General features: G+C 46.8%; 1 long non-coding RNA gene across 1 annotated transcript; it reads right to left on the reverse strand.

The window, feature by feature from the left end:
* Window positions 1-486: 486 nt before the first annotated feature.
* LOC131833947 (uncharacterized) lies at window positions 487-7,656 on the reverse strand. Its single transcript, XR_009354696.1, has 4 exons — window positions 5,879-7,656; window positions 5,143-5,406; window positions 3,312-3,822; window positions 487-2,755 (listed from the first exon to the last, which is right to left on the reverse strand). It is a non-coding gene; the product is annotated as an uncharacterized LOC131833947 (long non-coding RNA).
* Between the last annotated feature and the right edge of the window lie 493 nt (window positions 7,657-8,149).

Consider the following 8,149-nt stretch of genomic DNA (forward strand, 5'->3'; position numbering starts at 1 on the left):
GTGGTATATATACACAATGGAATACTATGCAGCCATCAAAAGAAATGAAATCTTGCCATTTGCAACAACATGGATGGAACTAGAGCGTATCATGCTTAGCGAAATAAGTCAAGCAGAGAAAGACAACTATCATATGATCTCCCTGATATGAGGAAGTGGTGATGCAACATGGAGGCTTAAGTGGGTAGAAGAAGAATAAATGAAACAAGATGGGATTGGGAGGGAGACAAACCATAAGTGACTCTTAATCTCACAAAACAAACTGAGGGTTGTCGGGGGGAGGGGGTTTGGGAGAAGGGGGTGGGATTATGGACATTGGGGAGGGTATGTGATTTGGTGAGTGCTGTGAAGTGTGCAAACCTGGTGATTCACAGACCTGTACCCCTGGGGATAAAAATATATGTTTATAAAAAATAAAAAATTTAAAAAATAAATAAATAAATAAATAAAAACTTTTAAAAAAATAAAAAAAAATAAAAAGGGTGTATTTGTCATAACACAACAACGAATATATGTTTGTAATTGTCTTTCACTGACAAAAAAAAAAAAAGACTTTTCAAATTTGAACTGCTTTCATCTCAGTTTTGGCTGAGATTTTTGGGGACAGAGGCTGTGGACCATTCCTCCCTTCTTCCCATGGACCTTTCTGCACAATAAAAGGTCTGCACAATCTTTTCTCAGACTTTCTGGCAGCCGGGGTTCCAGATAGAATTTAGACCCCACCAGTCAAATGCATATGTGCAAGACTTAAGTTTGGAAGAAAGGCAACCATTTTTGCTACCGCGAATGGTGGCTGAGGTGGGATCAGGCTGGACCCAGAAGCTAGGCTGGCTGCGTCCTACTTGGGAAGTTTTCTGATTCTTCAGGGTCCTGACTGCGACAAGAGCAGGGGCTCCCTTAGCATCCCCGCCCTGCAGGGTAGCTGTGAGAGTCATTCCCAGTGGCTTACTCTTCTGGGTTTTGAAAAATCCCTTCCTACATAAAATAGGCAGATTGAATTTAGCTATCTGCAACTAACACAAGTCCCAAGAAAATAGATGCCATATTCCAGAGTGAGGGGGGAACACCAGCATGCAACCCATGCAAAAAGGTATCCAAACCTCACCCACACCAAGACATTTTGGATATATTATGACCCTGCAGGTAGAGGGGAGTGGATGTCTCCTCTTTACCTCAAGACCAGGGAAAGGGGTTCAAGGTCACAACTTGGAGAGCTTAAATGTCTTTGGCACTTGAGAGATGCAGCAGACTGGTGTCTGACTGCAGGCTGAGAACTGTTCATAGAGGGAGAGGCCGTGCACGTGGTGGGACAGGTGGAACAGGGGAATTCGATACCGTCTTCTCAGTTTTGCTGTGTACCTGAAACTGCTCTCAAAAGTAAAGTTTGTTTTTAAAAAAAATGACCTGAAGTGTGATGGGTCTTCCTGCACGTTTTACCGGGGGGCCAGCAAGATCCCCAGCAGAGCGAGTCTAGATGGCAATAAGAGAACAAACGTAAGGTTCATCTGAACTACACTTTGTGAGTCCCAATATTGAGTCCCAGCACAGAAATCGATTGCCGTTCCCTTGGCCCTGATGACTCCCCGTGGGATTTTTTGCAGCCAGCCCTCTACACTCCACCCTCCCGTTATTGCTCTTCTCCCTCTGGATAAGAGACCTCACAAAGAAGTTCAGGAAACCTCTTATTTACCACTGAACAGAGTGGAATGTGATATTTGTTAGTGGAAGAAGGCATGCCCATCTGCTCTTGGAAGGTTGTCTGCTTTCCTGGGTTTGCTGTGCCTTGGGGACACCTCAGGAGCCTGCCTTACCTGAGGAGTAACAGAAATGAATAATATTGGGGTGCCTGGGTGACTCAGTGGGTTAAAGCCTCTGCCTTTGGCTCAGGTCATGGTCCCAGGGTCCTAGGATCAAGCCCTGCATCGGGCTCTCTGCTCAGGGGGAAGCTTGCTTCCCCCACCCCCACCCCCCGCCTGCCGCTCTGCCTACATGTGGTCTTTCTCTCTCTCTCTCTGTCAAATAAATAAATAAATAATAAAATCTTTAAAAAATAAGAAAATAAATTTTAAAAAGAAAGTTTAAAAAAGAAAAGAAAAGAAAAGAAATGAACGATATTTGAAAATGACGCATTCGGGACGCCTGGGTGGCTCAGTTGGTTGGACGACTGCCTTCGGCTCAGGTCATGATCCTGGAGTCCCGGGATCAAGTCCCGCATCGGACTCCCAGCTCCATGGGGAGGCTGCTTCTCTCTCTGACCTTCTCCTCGTTCATGCTCTCTCTCACTATCTCTCTCTTAAGTAAATAAATAAAATCTTTAGAAAAAAAGAAAAGAAAAGAAAATGACGCATTCAAGCCAGCTCAGGCCTGCGTCTTCCTCCCTCCTCTGAAGAAAAGACTGGGTTCCCAGTAACGAAAATCCTCATCCTGCCCCTCCCACGCATCCCAAGGAGCCAGCCCAGCCCCCTTCACATCATTCCCAGGGGTGGGCCTCCTCTCCAAAGACTTCTGAGCACAGAAGTGAGGAAAGACGGAAACAGGCTCTGGGGAACCCCTGGGAGCTGATTCCTCTAAACCCACATCTGCAGGTACCACCTTCTTTCCTTTCCACCCTCATTCCTTTCCACCCAAGCCTGTCCCTGGCCCCCACTTACCTGAGCCCCAGGCTTTATGGAGAGAGATAAACAAGACCAAGAACCCACAAGGCCCTTGTTCAGGATGGATTCGTATATCAGAACAATCACCAGCAGCAGCGGGCCTGTGGGAAGAGCAAGCACAGGAGTCCTAGGTTTGACCCTCACCCCCAGAATCTAAAAGGGTGGATATCTGCTGGATGTTCTGCTCTGAAGCTCAGCCTGCTCCCAGCTATGAGAGCAGCCAAGCAGGGCTTTGCACCTTTTGACGACAGGGCCTCAACTTTTCCCAGGATCTTTAACCTTGGCATTCACCCCAGAGGAATCTATCTGGTTTCCTGCCCCTAACACCTCCTTTCTCCAAACCTCCTGCACAGTTGCTGGGTGACTGAACCAAGACCCTCACTCTTCCCCTCAGGGGGTCTAAGGAAAACCCTTCCTGCTCCGCATTGCCTACAGGACAAAGTGCGCATGACGGTGTGGCCTTCCGGTGTCTCCACAATCTGAATGTATGGCCGTGCGTTATCCTTACCCTCTCCCTGACACTCAGCCCAGCGATCCACCACTGTAGCTGGCCCACTCTGTGCATGCATTCCCACCACTTGCTCCTGGCATGGAATGCCATCCCCCTTGTGCATTTCAACATTTCTCCCCTTCCAGGTAGTGCTCTCCGACACCCACCCATGACTCTCATTCCCCAACAGTTCTGCGTAGGGATGGACTTCTGTTGATCCCATTCCTTCAACTCTGAGGAAGAGGCTGCTGATTCTCAGATTCCATTTTCCTAAATTTCCATTTCCATTTTCCATCCCATTTTCTAAGCGGTGCCCCATTGTCAGGGGTATGATACGCCTGCATGTTCCCAGCTCCTTTCCTCTGTGGCTGGTAGATGGGACTTTTGCTGCCTTGAAGTAGTAACATTCAACCCTTGCACTGGGGCTTCAGGATAGAAACAAAAGCAAAGGTCATTCTGTCTGCTAAGATTCAGGACTCCCTTGGCCCACCTGGAGCAGAGTAAAGTCTTCCATGTGGTCGGCCTGGCTCCCTGGAGTTCACAGGTGGGCCCTGAGCTGAGGGCCTCAGCTAAGCCCTTGCCCTTTTTTCTTTGGTCTTTATGGAACAACCCTTGCCCGGACACAACTCACATTGGATCCAGATTGCCTTGGTTGGTTCTTTTGGCCAGTGCCATTTTCTGGAAGAGATAAAAAGCCCTTCTGAGCCTTGACTGACACAGGCTACAACTGTAATCCCAGGAAACACTTGCTGAAGATGGCTCAGCATCCCTGAGCTTTCCAGCCTATCTGCACAACCCGGCTGACCTACTCTGAACCAGAAAGTGGCCTCTTTCTTCTTCTACATGCTGAGCAGCCCTCTCCCAAAATCCTTGCTAGGGACTATACTCTGTTTGAGAAACATTCACAGGGTCATGAAAGGTCAAAGGTAGAAGGAGTATTCAATACCACCTAGTCCAGTCCCCCAAGGAACAAGGTGACAGGGAGTGTCCAAGGTCACTCAGACGACAAAACAAGCACTGGAACCTATGTTTCCTGACTCCATTCTTATATATCTCTCTGTGACATCCAGCTGGCCTCAGCCTCTGGAGTCTCGTCCAGTGAGTCTGGTCTAATCTTTTAGCTCTTAGCACCCATGTCCTCCCAGCCCATCGCAGTCAAGTGAACCACTCACCTGCCACAAGGGTCCTTCTGCTCTTGCCTCCAACCTGACCTGGAGCTCGCCCATGAGGCAGGGAACCTCCCTCCTGCCCGCCTCCCCTCCAGCCCACCTTCTATACTCCGAAATCCTCATTTCAGGCCTTCCTTCCTACTGTGGGTTGAGTGGACAACATCCATCACCTCCATGTATCCCCCCCCCCCAGTATATTAAGTTTCTTTCTGTGGTCATCAACTACCATACCCTTCTCCACCTGGATCACTGAAGAAAAAGTCAAGAAGAATAAAGAAGAACTCCCCCCAATGTCCTGAGGGAACGTCCATTTATCTCTGGGGAGGCCAAGGCAACTCTAGAAAGAAACCTCTGTTCATTTGTTTTAACCTAACTAAAAATCAGTCCGACTGAATTCAGTACAAACTCAATCATTACTGCAGGTACCCTTTCCAGAAGATTATGTTTTGTCTCACCTGTGAAACTAATATTTCCTTCGGGCAGGAGCAATCTGTACTAGACTCAGTTTCTTTAGCCACATTAGCCTAGAGTTTTCTCCAATTACCAGAGAAAAGGAATATGAAGCTGCTATCAGCTTTCTCTAACTCACAAAATGTGAGTGTGGAAGACCCAGGTGCACTGATTTTGGGTCTGGAGCTTTTCCCATTCCTCTGCGCCATCTCTCCAAAGCAGCCCTCCCGGCAGATGGGGCCCCAGCCTGTGGTTGAGGTCATCCTCCACAAAACCCCTTCTCTGTCCTGGGTCTCGCTGCTTCTCACCTTTGCACTCTATCAACCAAATTTGTTTGGACAGGACATGGGGGTTCTGAGGTAAGAGGTCATTTACTCACTGGTACAGCCCCAAGTCCTTCCGTCAGAGCTCTGTCATTGTGACCTTGCATACAGCTTCCCTGGGACAATGCTTCAAGAGGTATCTTCCAGCCTGGGCCCAGTTTAGGTCTTTTCTCCTAGTGTTCATGTGCACCAGTGTCTCCGGGGGGCCCTGGCTCTTCTCTCGCTGCCAGGCCTTCAGGCTGGAGGAGTAGAATACGATGTTCATTTCTTTCCTCCCAACAGGCACTTTTGTCTCTCCCCTTCACCTACAGCTTGGAATCCTGGAATGAGAAGTCGAAGTGCTTCACTGAGTAAATGTTTCTTCCACCATCCCTACATCTGCAGACCCCAGCACAGATACAAGGTCATAGATCAAAAATATTAGGAGCTCCAACAAACATTTATGAGTAATTTGGGATTTCTTATTTTTTAATTATTTTTTATTATGTTCAGTTAGCCACTATATAGTACATAATTAGTCTTTGATGCGGTGTTCAATGATTTATTAGTTAGGTATAATACTCAGTGCTCATGGTAGCACCTGTCCTCCTTAGTACTCGTCAGCCTGTTACCTCTTCCCCTCTGAAACCCCCAGATTGTTTCCCAGTGGTCCATAGTTTCTTAGGGTTCTTCTCCCTCTGATTTCTCCCCCCTTCAGATTTCCCTCCCGTCCCTTGCAGTCCTCTGTGCTATTGCTTATGTTCCACATATGAATGAAACCATAAGATAATTGTCTTTCTCTGTTTCACTTACTTCACTTAACATAATCCTGAGTTCCATCCATGTTGATGCAAAGGGTGGATATTCATCTTTTCGGATGGCTGAATAATATTCCATTGTGTATATGGACCACATCTTCTTTACCCATTCTGTTGAAGGGCATCTCAGCTCCTTCCACAGTTTGGCTCTTGTGGACATTGCTGCTATGATGATTGGGGTGCATGTGGCCCTTCTTTTCACTACATCTGTATCCTTGGGGTAAATACCTAGTAGTGCACTTGCTGGGTCATAGGTAGCTCTATTTTTAACTTCTTGAGGAATCTCCACACTGTTTCCACAGTGGCTGTATCAACTTGCATTCCCACCAACAGTGCAAGAGGGTTCCCCTTTCTCCACATTCTTGCCAACACTTGTTGGTTCCTGTTTTGTAGGATTTCTATAAATTATTTTGAAATGATACAGCAATTTCTTTTTTTTTTATTATTTGACAGACAGAGATCACAAGTAGGCAGGGAGGCAGGCAGAGAGAGAGAGAGAGGAGGAAGCAGGCTCCCCGCTGAGCAGAGAGCCCAATGTGGGGCTCGATCCCAGGACCCTGGGATCACGACCTGAGCCAAAGGCAGAGGTTTTAACCCACTGAGCCACCCAGGCGCCCCTGATTCAGCAATTTTATAAATAAATATATATAAATATATATAATATATAATGATATATGTACTTAAATCAGCAATGTACATATATATGGAGCAAATAGGGTAAAATATCGATTATGGTTGGATGTCTGAATCTCAGTAATAAGTTTATGGTGGCTATTCTTTCTATATTTTGAAGATGGGAAAATTTTAATAAAATGATAAAAAAAAGGTAAAAAAGAACTGAAATAGTTGAAATAGTTTTACAACCCACATTCTATTCTACTCGTGCTTCCCCAGACAGGTCCCTTGCTTTCCAGTACACAGTACTTCATACTAGCCCCTGCCATCCCCCAGCTGAATGCTCTCCCCACGCCTCTCCACCCACATCTGTCCCTTCTGGTCCCAGAGTAGAGTCTACCTGAACAATTCCACCTGCACTAATCTCTTTCACCTTTCAACCCTAAATACCACTAATCACCCTGTACCTGCTTGTACCACCACCACCATCATCATCCACCAAACTTTTATTAAGCCACTTATTGTGCCCTAAATACTGAACCTAAGAATTTTATACCAGTCTGCTACTTAACTCTTAGGACAACCCCTATGTACAAATAAATATGGAATAGGTGCTATTTGTAAATGTGGACACTAAGGCTCAGAGAGGTTGGAGGACTTCCTAAGGTCACAAATGTAGAAGTAGCATATCTGAATTTGGGATTTGAACCTTGTTCTGTCTGATTCCAGAACCTCCCCCCTCTTTTCCACATGGCCTCTCTGGCATTGCTAGAGAGACTTCCACTGTATTTTTGTCTTCATGCCGTGACTTTCCCTCTTTTAAATTTACCTTTCCTTTATATTCATGCCTCCTCTACCTCAGTGCCTAATCCTTTTAAGGAGAGACTTTGTCTTACAATTTACATCTTCCAGGAATCAGCATAGTGATGAGAGGCTGTTTGGATGACTTCACATAATTTCTCAACTTTACAGTGCACTAGAGGAACCTCCATATTCTGTTTCATCACCCAGTTCCTACTGGGACAAGTGTATCCATTACTTTCATGTCTCTTTCCTGTGTCTAGCACACACCCTGATCCCATCCAGTCCCTTCTAAAGAAGGGAGAGAAACCCCTCTTCACAGGTACCCCTTCAGCCATCTGCATCCCTCCCCCTGCATTTCCTTACCTGAGGCCCAGAAAAGCAGCAGCAGCAGCCATGGCCACCCCCATAGCCCTGTCCCCTCCATCCTAACCCGGTCCCAGGATCCACTGGGTCCTGGGTATCCCAGGGTTCTTCCAGATGCTGGAGGATGCTGCCCCCATAGGACTGTTTTCCATGTACCCTGAGAGACTTGACTATTACTTTGCAATTAAGAAGGGGAGTGTGAAGAGGGAGCAGTTCAGGAAAATGCAGAAGAGAAAAGAGTGATCACTGCCCTTGTGACATCTTCCTTCCTGCTTCCCTTACATCACAACCCCATTGGTCAACACGGGAGAGCTCCCCATTCTCCACCATAGCGAGTTTGGACCCACCCATCTGATGTTCCACCTCTGCTCCACTCATTTCCTCAGGTCACCAGGATTTTCCCATCCTTGACCACTGACCACTACATCCTGCAACCCCTCTGCCATTCCCCCATCTGGAATGACACTGTGCATCCAAATTTGTC

This window comes from Mustela lutreola, chromosome 6 (assembly GCF_030435805.1).
Source record: "Mustela lutreola isolate mMusLut2 chromosome 6, mMusLut2.pri, whole genome shotgun sequence".
NCBI lineage: Eukaryota > Metazoa > Chordata > Mammalia > Carnivora > Mustelidae > Mustela > Mustela lutreola.